A 12,742-nucleotide genomic window follows, 5' to 3' on the forward strand; every position below is an offset into this window, starting at 1 on the left:
GATCTAACGGCCGCTTGTACGGGGGCACAATATGACAGACCCCCTGCAGGAACGTGCGCACCTTAGGAAGACGTGCTAGACGCTTCTGAAAAAACACGGATAGTGCCGATACTTGCCCTTTAAGGGAGCTGAGCGACAAGCCCTTTTCTAACCCCGATTGCAGGAAAGAAAGAAAAGTGGGCAATGCAAATGGCCAGGGAGACACTCCCTGAGCGGAACACCAGGATAAGAAAATCTTCCACGTTCTGTGGTAGATCTTAGCAGAAGTCGACTTTCTAGCCTGTCTCATTGTGGCTACAACTCCTTGGGATAATCCTGCAGACGCTAGGATCCAGGACTCAATGGCCACACAGTCAGGTTCAGGGCCGCAGAATTCTGATGGAAAAACGGCCCTTGGGACAGTAAGTCTGGTCGGTCTGGCAGTGACCACGGTCGACCGACCGTGAGATGCCACAGATCCGGATACCACGATCTCCTCGGCCAGTCTGGGGCGACGAGTATGACGCGGCTGCAATCGGATCTGATCTTGCGTAACACTCTGGGCAAGAGTGCCAGAGGTGGGAAGACGTATGGGAGCCGGAACTGCGACCAATCTTGAACTAATGCGTCTGCCGCCAGAGCTCTTTGATCGCGCGACCTCGCCATGAATGCCGGGACCTTGTTGTTGTGCCGGGACGCCATTAGGTCGACGTCCGGCACTCCCCATCGGCGACAGATTTCCTGAAACACGTCCGGGTGAAGGGACCACTCCCCTGCGTCCATGCCCTGGCGACTGAGGAAGTCTGCTTCCCAATTTTCTACGCCCGGGATGTGAACCGCGGATATGGTGGATGCTGTGTCCTCCACCCACATTAGAATGCGCCGGACTTCTTGGAATGCTTGCCGACTGCGCGTCCCTCCTTGGTGGTTGATGTATGCCACCGCTGTGGAGTTGTCCGACTGGATTCGGATCTGCTTTCCTTCCAGCCACTGTTGGAAGGCCAGTAGGGCAAGATACACTGCCCTGATTTCCAGAACATTGATCTGAAGGGTGGACTCCTGCGGAGTCCACGTCCCCTGGGCCCTGTGGTGGAGAAACACTGCTCCCCACCCTGACAGACTCGCATCTGTCGTGACCACTGCCCAGGATGGGGGCAGCAAGGATCTTCCCTGAGACAATGAGGTGGGAAGGAGCCACCATTGTAGAGAGTCCTTGGCCGTCTGGGAAAGAGAGACTTTCCTGTCCAGGGACGTTGACTTCCCGTCCCATTGGCGGAGAATGTCCCATTGAAGTGGGCGCAGATGAAACTGCGCAAAGGGAACTGCTTCCATGGCTGCCACCATCTTCCCGAGGAAGTGCATGAGGCGCCGTAAGGGGTGCGACTGGCCTTGAAGGAGGGATTGCACCCCTGTCTGTAGGGACCGCTGCTTGTTCAGCGGAAGCTTCACTCTCGCTGCTCGAGTATGAAACTCCATGCCAAGATACGTTAGCGACTGTGACGGTGACAGATTCGACTTTGGAAAGTTGATGATCCATCCGAACGTCTGTAGAGTCTCCAGCGTAGCATGTAGACTGAGTTGGCATGCCTCTTGAGAGGGTGCCTTGACAAGTAGATCGTCTAGGTAAGGGATCACCGAGTGTCCCTGAGAGTGCAAGACTGCTACCACCGCCGCCATGACCTTGGTGAAGACCCGGGGGGCTGTCGCCAGACCGAATGGCAGAGCTACGAACTGAAGATGGTCGTTTCCTATCACAAAACGTAGAAAACGTTGATGTTCTGTAGCAATTGGCACGTGGAGATAAGCATCTTTTATGTCTATTGAGGCAAGGAAGTCTCCTTGAGACATTGAGGCAACGACAGAGCGGAGGGTTTCCATCCGGAACCGTCTGGCGTGCACATGTTTGTTGAGCAGCTTTAGATCCAGAACAGGACGGAACGAGCCGTCCTTTTTTGGAACCACAAAGAGATTGGAGTAAAACCCTCGCCCTTGTTCCTGAGGCGGTACAGGAACCACTACTCCTTCCGCTCTTAGGGAGTCCACCGCCTGCAGCAGGGCATCTGCTCGGTCTGGATGTGGGGAGGTTCTGAAGAACCGAGCTGGAGGACGAGAACTGAACTCGATTCTGTACCCGCGAGACAAAATGTTTGTCACCCACCGGTCTTTGACCTGTGACATCCAAATGTCGGAAAAGCGGGAGAGCCTGCCCCCGACCGGAGATGCGGAGGGGGGGGGCTGGAAGTCATGAGGTAGCCGCTTTGGAAGCGGTTCCTCCATTTGCTTTCTTGGGGCGTGCGTGAGCCCGCCAGGAATCTGAGACTCTTTGCGTCCTCTGAGTCCCTTTGGACGAGGAGAATTGTGTCTTGCCCGAACCTCGAAAGGACTGAAACCTCTGCTGCCATTTTTTCTGCTGAGGTTTGCTTGATCTGGGCTGGGGTAAGGAAGAGTCTTTACCCTTGGACTGTTTAATGATGTCAGCCAATGGCTCGCCAAACAGTCTATCTCTAGATAAAGGCAAGCTGGTTAAACATTTTTTGGAACCAGCATCTGCTTTCCAGTCCTTTAACCACAAGGCTCTGCGCAAAACTACCGAATTGGCGGACGCCATTGAGGTGCGGCTGGTAGATTCTAGGACCGCATTGATAGCGTAAGACGCAAACGCAGACATCTGCGAGGTAAGGGACGCCACTTGCGGCACCGCTGGATGTATGATAGCATCCACTTTTGCTAAACCAGCTGAAATAGCTTGGAGTGCCCATACGGCTGCGAATGCTGGAGCAAACGACGCGCCGATAGCTTCATAGACAGATTTTAACCAAAGGTCCATCTGTCTGTCATTGGCATCCTTAAGTGAAGCGCCATCCTCCACTGCAACTATGGATCTAGCTGCAAGTTTGGAAATCGGGGGGTCTACTTTTGGACACTGGGTCCAGCGCTTGACCACATCAGGGGGGAAAGGAAAACGTGTATCCTTAGAACGTTTAGAGAAACGCCTTTCTGGATGAGCGTCGTGTTTCTGGATTGACTCTCTGAAGTCAGAGTGATCCAAGAAAGCACTCAATTTACGCTTGGGATAGAGGAAACGAAACTTCTCCTGCTCTGCAGCTGCCTCCTCTGCAGAAGGAGCTGGGGGAGAAATATCCAACAGTCTATTGATGGCTGAGATAAGCTCGTTTACCATGGCGTCCCCATCCGGGGTATCCAGATTGAGAGGGGTTCCAGGATAAGACTCCTGATCACTCTCTTCAGACGCATCACAGGGCGACTGATTGCGCTGAGACCCTGAGCAGTGTGATGACGTTGAGGGTCTTTCCCAGCGAGCTCGCTTAGGGTGGCTGGGGCTATCATCTGAGTCATAATACTCAGCCTGGGAAGCCGGGGACCCCCTTGCAGTCTGGATTAATTCCAACTGAGGGGAATTAGAGGACAGAGACCTCGCCGTGTCCATAGACTGAGCCCCAGTCATGGATTGCAAAGTTTCAAGGATTTTTGCCATAGTCACAGACATTCCATCAGCAAAAACTGCAAAGTCTGTCCCTGACACCGGGGCAGGACTTACAAGCGTCTCAGCCTGGGTCACTACCCCTCCGGACTCCGGCTGGCGAAGCAGCACCGGATCTGAGCATTGCACACAATGGGGGTCTTTGGAACCTGCTGGTAGAGCAGCCCCACATGCAGCACACGCAGTGTACACAGCCCTAGCCTTGGCAGCCTTGCGTTTTGTGGATGACATGTTGCTGCCTCCTCAGAGCGATCTGGGGTATCCAGCCAGGAAGCGACCTCACAGTGCAAGAAATAAATAAATATATATATCTGGTGACACAGTACACCAATGCACACTGAGGCACTAGAGGGGCCAGCTGAAATGCCGCTTACCGCCCGCTTAAGAGCGGGTGTGTGGTCTCCAAAAGCCCCCTAGTCCAGGTCTCCCAGAGCCTTGCGTCCTTCCTCTAGCCAGACTGCATGTAATGGCTGCCGGCGTCCTGGGAGAGGAGGGGGGGCGGGCCCTGGGCGTTCCTGACTAAGAGCGGGAAGCCTGCTTCCCTCTTTGCCTAGTGAGAGGGCTGGAGCATGTAAATCAGGCTCCAGCCCTCGTCGCTGCTGCGAAACAGCGTCTCTCCCCTACCCTGATTGACAGGGTGGGGGCGGGAACGAAGCGGAGCTAGGCCGCAAAAGCCGGGGACTGGATTTATAAACGCCGCCGCCGTAAAAGCGCGGTCGGCGTGTCCCCGGCGCACTACAAGTCACAGCAGCGCCGCCGGTCCAGTGGGGGTCGGCGCTGCGTTCCCACAACACAAAAGTCCCCCAGTAAACTGCAGGAACACCAACTCAATCGTTACGGTCCCCGGCGCACTACAACACCCAGCCAGCCCGGAGTGTGTCTGTGCCTGCCGGGGACACAGAGTACCTGTATGATGCAGTGCCTTGTCCCTGATTGTACTCCTGCTCCGTATCCATCAGGTGCTATGGGTCTGTGGATGGAGCCCGGCGTCAGAGCTTAGAGGCCGGCAGGATCCCACTTCCACAGAGCCCTACAAGGGGATGTGGAAGGAAAACAGCATGTGGGGCTCCAGCCCCTGTACCAGCAATAGGTACCTCAACCTTACAACACCATCCACGGGTGAGAAGGGAGCATGCTGGGGGCCCTATATGGGCCCTCTTTTCTTCCATCCGAAATAGTCAGCAGCTACTGCTGACTAAAATCTGTGGAGCCATGCGTGGATGTCTGACCTCCTTCGCACAAAGCTTGAAAACTGGAGAACCCGTGATACCACGGGGGGGTATAGCCAGAAGGGGAGGGGCCTTGCACTTTTTAGTGTAGTGCTTTGTGTGGCCTCCGGAGGGCAGTAGCTATACCCCAATCGTCTGGGTCTCCCAATAGAGCGCTGAAGAAACACACTTTTCCTCCCAAAAATTTGGGAGGAAAATTAGGGGTGCATCTTTTAATGCGAATGTAGCTTACCATGGGGTGGTGGAGAGGAGTTGCAGCAGGCAAGGCCAATGCTGTGGGCTGTTCTTTACTGTGGGTGAGTGGTGTGCTGCTCTGTGCTGCGGCGGGGGCTCTAATCTGTGCTGAGGGCGGTGCGCTGCTCTGTGCTTCGGGCAGTGCTCTGCTCTGTGCTGTGGGCGTGTGGTGCAGTGCTCTGCTCTGTGTGGCGGGTGGGTGGGTGGTACGCTGCAAGATGTGGTGAGGCAAGGGCCATCCTGAAGATGGGCTTCAAACAATGATGCCCAGAGTCAGCGTGTGCGCAGATGGAGCACTCGGCTCCAGAACTCATCTGTGCATGCGCTGCCTTCGGCCCATTTATCTCCCAGTGGCGAGCTTAAGGAACATGGCACCAGGAGGTGTAAATTTCAAATCAAGGACACAACAGAGCTTCTTTAAACAGTTTCCCCACACATCCAAGATTGCCAGATTTCCCCCACAGAGCAAGAAGTTTGACATAGTTGCCCTATGTAGCCTGTATTCTCAGTTCCCCCAGAGCCACCACAGACCACCGAATTGTAAAAAAAAGGCCCCTAAACAGCCTCTTTATGAGGCTATTTCTCACAGCCAAGATTGCTTGAGATCCACCACACCACGCCCAATGTTTAAAGAGGTCCCTAACCAGCCTGTTTACCCGGTTGACTCTCACAGTTCTCATTGCCCGAGATCCACCACACAGCACACAATTAAAACAGAGATAGGCCACAGAACCCCATTCAACAGAGTGCTCAAAACCAGAAGTGACAGGTGCCTGACTTGTTGAGAGTCCCACTGCTTTGCTCATTGTAAAGGGGGTAATGTTGACAAAAGATGCCCATGCTCCTCAGGTGCCAACTCTGCGCTGTCAGCAAGGAACCGATTCTTGGACGGCCTGTTTTAACAGTTCCCACACAGGAGCCAATTTCCTGCTCCAGTGGAGGACAGTCTAGTTGCTGCATTTAAAAAGCTTGTAGTTGGATTTGGAATTGAGCCGGATGTATGCCAGCTAAACTTGCTACTGCCAGTCCCAGCCATTTAGATCTGAAGCAGCTCACCCATGTTGCTCAGTGTCTATCCCGGAATCCAAAGTATTTATTTTGAAAAAAAGTATTGTTCAAAACAGGCAGCTATGTCTGAATACGATAGCTTTGAATATTAGACTAAGACTCCATTTTGGGTTTGGTGGTACTCAGAGGTGGGATTCAAATTTTTAACAAGTTCTCTGTAAATCCCGCCCATTTGAAAACCACACCCATTCTGTAACTACACCCATTTTGTTAGCCAGACCCATTTTCACGCACTTTCTTTAACCAAAAAATACATGTAATTTAAAGTAAAATCTTTTTCCCCTTCTTACCCTCCTATACCTTCACTTTCCTGTCCAGCACCAGTTGTTCCCGTCACTGTCAGTCATATTGTATGAAACGGTTTTTCTACAATTTTTAAAAATTATTACTAAAGGAGCACTGCTAAAATTGGAACGGACGACCTTCCCCATACAGATCTCATCCCATGTGGCTGTTTTTCCAGTGCAGATCCCATCCGATGTGGCTCCTTTCCCCCTAGAGATCCCATCCCATTATGGCCTCTTTCCCCTGCAGATCCCATCGCATTATTGCCTCTTTCCCCTGCAGATCCCATCCCATTATGGCCACTTTCCCCTGCAGATCCCATCCCATTATGGCCTCTTTCCCCTGTAAATCCCATCCCATCCCATCATGGCTTCTTTCCCCTGCAAATCACATCATGGCCGCTTTCCCCTGCAGATGTCCTCCCACGTGCTTCTTTTTCGCCTGCAGATCCTGTCCCATATGGTTCCTTTTCCCATATATTTCCAATCCTATGCGGCCTCCTCTCCCCTGCAGATCTCATCCCATGTGGCTCCTTTCCTCATATAGTTCCCATCTTATTCGGCTCCTCTCCCCTGCAGATCTCGTCCCATGTGGCTCCTATCCCCTGCAGATTCTTGTCTTCCTACATCTTCAGCTCACTAAGCGCTTACCTGCTCCAAGCATCGGCGGTCTCTCCACTGTCTTCCGTCCTCCACGCGGCACTCTGCAGGTACACTGATGCTGGCAGGTGGCAGCAGGAGGAGCAACATCACCACACTGCCATGACATCTGCAGCGTCAGCGCGGCGCTACACGCCAGGTCAGGGAGCAGACAGGCTCCACTGAACCCGGAAGTGCAGCGCGTACGGAGGTACGGGGATTAATTTGTGTTAGTGTTTTCACTAACACAAGTGAATATAGAGAACTGGATCACTGGATTAGTTTCTTGCCAGTTCGGGGAACCGGCTGAAATTTTAACTACCGATTCGCCCGAACCGGCTGAATCCCAGGCCCTGGTGGTACTGTAGCCACTAAGAGATTACGCTGCCTGTACGCAGCAGTTTTGGACAGCTACACAAAGCTTCATCAAGTATCACAGATATTCACAAAGCAGTGCACGAGGAACACACACTGTTTTGTTTGTTTGACTTGAAGCGGCCCACCCATGCTGCTCAGTCTGTATTCAGTGAATCCGAAGCATTTAATTTGAAAAAAATTAATGGTCAAAGCACAGCAGCTCTGTCTGAATATGACAACTTAGAATAATGGACTAACACTCTGTTTCTGTTTTTGGGTTTGGTGGTACTGTGGCCGTGATGAAGAGGTGCCTAGGCCATGCTTCAGTGATGGAATTTACTGTGGCACCTTGATGTAGTAGTGGCATCCAGCAGAGCGGCCACCCAGTAATCAGCACTGGTAACAGTCCAGGGAACTTGGCGGTCACTGCAGAAAGGATTTGCTCATGTTAGCCACGCTGCCAAGAGGAAACAACTAGCTGTCATCAGTTGGATGTGTATAGCAGTTTACAATTTACAGATTTCCCCTAAACAGCATCTTTACCCGGTTAACCGTCAAACCAAAGATTGCCCGAGATACAACACTCTTACACAGTGCTGGAATATAGATGGTTTTCAGAGCTCCACAGCACTATGCCTGCCACAGCGCAGTTATAGGTTTGTGACAGATAAAGCCTGCAATACCTGGTGCACAGTGACTCATTTTTTTTTTTTAAACTAATTTCACAGACCCGGCTACAAACTGGTGACAAGTAGACGTTTGTTAAAAACCAAGGCCACATACCATGGTGATAAGTGACAAGAGGTAGTTTTTACCAAACAATAAGGGCACAGATACTGGTGAGAAGTGGCAAGAGGTAGTTTTTACCAAACAATAAGGGCACAGACCCTGGTGAGAAGTGGTGGAGGTTGTTTTTCAAAACAATTAAAGGGAACCTGTCAGGTCCCATATGCATTCTAACCTACAAGCAAGGTGATGAGTGGTCTAGTAACCCCTTCCTACCCATCCCTGTGTTGTAATAATATGTATTATGATTTTATAAAAAAATGTTTTATTACTTACATGTTCCCTATGTAAATAGGAGAGGGTCTAGTCCCCTGGGCGTTGCATCCCCCCTTGGGCGTTTGCATACTTTCTGTAGTATCACGTCCCTGTGGGCGTGATACTATGGCGGTACATGAGCGACCTGCGCTTGTGAAGCCAGCAAGTAAACACCCGGATATGAAGGCTGCGTAAATGCAAAGTGCACACGTGCAGGGATCTCCAGGACCTTTCTGTGGTATCAGGCCCATGTGGGCGTGATACCATGGATTTACACCATCAGCTCCTGGAAATCCCGCACGTGCACGCTTGCCATTAGTGCAGCCTTCATATCTGGGTGTTTACTTGCCAGCTTTAGATGCACTCTGTGCATGGTTGGAACCGCAGGAGTCTTCTGATCATGCGCAGTGTGCTTATGAAGCTAGCAAGTAGACACCCGGATATGAAGGATGATGGTGACGTCACTCCTGTAAATCCATGGTATCACGCCCACAGGGGCATGATACCACAAAAAGTATGCAAACGCCCAAGGGGTGATGCAACGCCCAGGGGATTAGACCCTCTCCTATTTACATGGGGAACATGTAAGTACTAAAACTTTTTTTTTTTTTTATAAAATCATATTACACAATATTACTACACAGGGATGTGTAGGAAGGGTTACTAGGCCACACAACACGCTGCTTGTAGGTTAGAACGTATAAGGCCATGTGTCCACGCTGCGGAAAATGCGCGGATTTTGCCGCGGATTTCTCGTGGAAAAGCCGCGGATTTTCCGAAAATCTGCAGCAGCGGCACTTCCAAGCCATTTCAATGGCATTTTGGAAATGCTGTGTCCATGCTGCGGATTTTTCCGTGGCGGATTTGCCGCGGATTTTGATCCGGAAAAATCTGCAGCATGTCAATTATTGTTGCGGATTTTGATCCGGATTTTGGCTATAGAATGGGGAAAAAAACCAAAAACCGCATCAAATTCCGCGGCAAAAAAGGTGCGGATTTGCCGCGAAAGTCGCGGATTTTCATGCAGAAAAATCCGCAGCAACATTCTACCGTGGACACATAGCCTAAGGGACCTGACAGGTTCCCTTTAAGGCCAAAGATCAGGCTGCACACTGGCAAGAAGTAGAATTTTGGAAGCGAAAGAGGAGGCAGCAAACCATTTATTTATTGGGTTTTCAATGTGATATTATATTCAGGGGTTACGGTATTTATGGATTCTCCCAAACACTGGAGATGGCAAAGAGAGTATACAATGTCTGTTTGCGGGTGGTCTAGTTGTCTACTAAGCCAACAGTATGGACAAAAGTATAGATAAGTCTAGTGTAATTCACAACTTATTCATTTTAATGAGAGTCAGCTTGTCCATATTAGCTGAGGACAGGCGGCTGCACCTGTCTTTGATGACCGCCCCTGCCGTGCTGAACACACGTTGAGACAGTGCAATTGCGGCATGGGAGGCCAGCATCTCCAAAGTGTATTGTGCAAGCTCAGGCCATGTATGCAATTTTGCCATCGAAAAATTAAATGGTGCAGGACAATTAGCTAGCACTGCAATACGTGTGGACACGTACTTCCACCATGCTTGCTAAACGTGGACTCCTGGAAATACATCCCTTAACACATGGTGTTGCTGGATGGTGTGGAGGGCTGCACATGGATTGTTACCAAACTGCAGACATAATGACCCTCCCTCTTTAGGTGTGGCTGGTGCAACCGCTGTGTATTTACTTCCTCCTATGCTGCCTTATTGTTCCAACAAGTCCCCAATGTCTGGTGGGAATGCCATAAGTACAGAGTTACACAGCTTGGACTTATATTTGCGCATTTTTAGATCCCACTCCAGTGGCAAAAGTTTGTGGTCTTTGCAGCGTGGGTCCAGCAGGGTCACCTCCCAGTAATCACCACTGGTCAGAATCCTTGCAACTTGAGGGTCGTTGCACAGGCACAACAGCATGTAATGGCTCATGAGGGCCAGGCTTCCCAGAGTCAACGAGTTATCCTCAGTCGCAGGTGTGTAGACTGGTTCCTCTGTATCCCCCCAGCTACGCTGCAGTGATGCCCCTGACTTAACTTGCTGACCACCCTGCTAAGAAGACAGTTCCTTCTCCTCCAAAACTGTCCCCGTGGCTGGAAATTTGAGGACGTGGCCACTTTCAGACCAGAAAACATACCTCAGAGCCCTGTGTGGACAACAGCCCAGATAAATGAGTCAATGTTTCCTCCTGCTCTTTTTCCTCCAGTGCCACTATCTGGTCCATCATAGCCTCCAGCATTTTTTCCAGCAGGCATTAAATTGGTATAGTGACGCTGGTTATAGCATCGTCAGAGCTACCGTTGTTGATAGTGTTTAAATCAGCGTAATACGGCACACAGATCCTGCATGGAAACCCACTTGCTGACAAAATCCGAAGCAGTTGACACCTGTTTCATCATCTTCTGAGCTTTGGTGCGGTGATCCGCAGATCGTGTACACTAGCCCTCCCACGGACTCGCTCTCCCACACAACCATACTATAGTTTTGTCTTGAGGAAGGAGGTAGATTGCCTTGCAACATGTAGCCTAATAAACAATTTTCAACTTATTCCATTTGGAGTCCTTTTTGTCCATTGAGGCAGCAGATGAACCGATTTTATCCTTATTGTCTCCTATCTCAGTGTGCATCTCCCGTGGATCTGCAGAAGCCTGTCACACCACACACGCACTTGTAGTTGTGTCACACAGTTATCCCAGGTGAGAAGATAATCATCTCATCCCTACGCCTATTGTAACCAGTTAAGACCATATTGCGCTTGTTTTCCGCCTAAGTTTCTCCATATCTGTTTTAATGACATACAAATTAGAATTTTTAAACTAGCTCATTTTTTTAAATTTTTTTCAAAAATCAGATATTGTAATAAATTTACCACAAAGTCCAATGATTTATGAAAAATAGTTTCAGAATTCTTGTCAAATGTAGAAGTATTACAGCCTTATTGCTATGTAAAGTGACACAAAAGATTTGAAAAATTTGGCCTGGTCTGGAAGGTGAAAACAGAGAGAAGTGGTTAAAAATAATAAGAAAAAAAATTCAAAGATAAACCCTGCACTATACGGTACTCAGGGGCGATTAGGAACATTATTAGACAACTACTGTGTTATTCACATGTATACTAGCAACAATTGCCTGGCTTGGATCTGAATTTTTCTATAGAAGCGCTGTCTGTTCATCCTCTGATCTGACCAAATGTAAAGGGAGCAGTAACATCACCTATTGTGAATGGTGGCTCCCGCATTATCTACTGTATATTAAGGTGTCACCTATAGGGATGAGTGAACCCAAACTGTAAAGTTCGGGGTCTTATCAGACCATGAACACAGACTTTTACCAGTATGTCCAGTTCCTATTCAGGTTTATCAGCCAAATAAAGCTTGTTGAGCAGCCAATCACCAAGCTTTTCGTTGTGGACACTATCGGCCTCATCACAGCCATGTCAAATATTGGCATGGCCGTTATTGGCAAGGGAAATCATTAAAAGATAAAACCCATAGGCTCCCGCCCTATTTTTATAGCCAGTAGTGGTAAAACAGACAGCTACAGGCCACACCTGTGAACTTGACTGTGGCTGAATATCAAAATAGAGGGGATCCTACGCAGTTTTTAAAAATCTATTATTTAAATAAAAAAGCATAGGGTTCCTCCCATTTTTTTTTATATCCAGCAACAGTAGAGCAGAAAGGTGGGGCTGATATCAGGATGGGAGTGGCCATGGATATATTTCCCCAGCCTAAAACTACCAGCCCATCTGCACAGAATTGGCACATCCACATTACAGTAGATGTGCCAATCCTGGCACTTTACCCAGCTCACCCTGATTGCCCTGGTACAGTGACAATCAGGGGTCATAATAGGGGTTAATGACAGCTGTGATTTGTCAAAAAATAACACCTGCCACCAAGCCCTGGATTAATGGGCGGCATCTATGAAACACCTCCATTAATAAGGCTGTACGTGAAATCAAATAAAACAACACCACCCCCCATAAAAAAATACACATACCCTCTTTCACCCCTTTAGTAACCCCCTCAAAATATCTTTGCAGATTCAATGTAATCCATGAGAAGCCCCACGACGATCCTGGCTCTGCAACATCCACAGCCTGAAAAAAGGGAAAACATGTCATCTCTCCGGGAACGACTGACAGCCGACGGGGAACCTGGCTGTGAGCAAGTGGGTGACATGACTCAGTTCAGCAGCGGTCACAACCAGGTTCCAATGGTGTGAACTCAGGTAACCTGACTGCCGGACTAGATCAAACTGGGAGCTCTCCAGCTCCCCTCAATGAAAGTGCTTCTGGTTTTCGAATTACGAATCATGGCCTTGACCCGCAATCCAACAGCAGCTTCAGCTTTCACTGAGGGCAGCGGGGGAG

Source organism: Anomaloglossus baeobatrachus, chromosome 10 (assembly GCF_048569485.1).
Source record: "Anomaloglossus baeobatrachus isolate aAnoBae1 chromosome 10, aAnoBae1.hap1, whole genome shotgun sequence".
NCBI lineage: Eukaryota > Metazoa > Chordata > Amphibia > Anura > Aromobatidae > Anomaloglossus > Anomaloglossus baeobatrachus.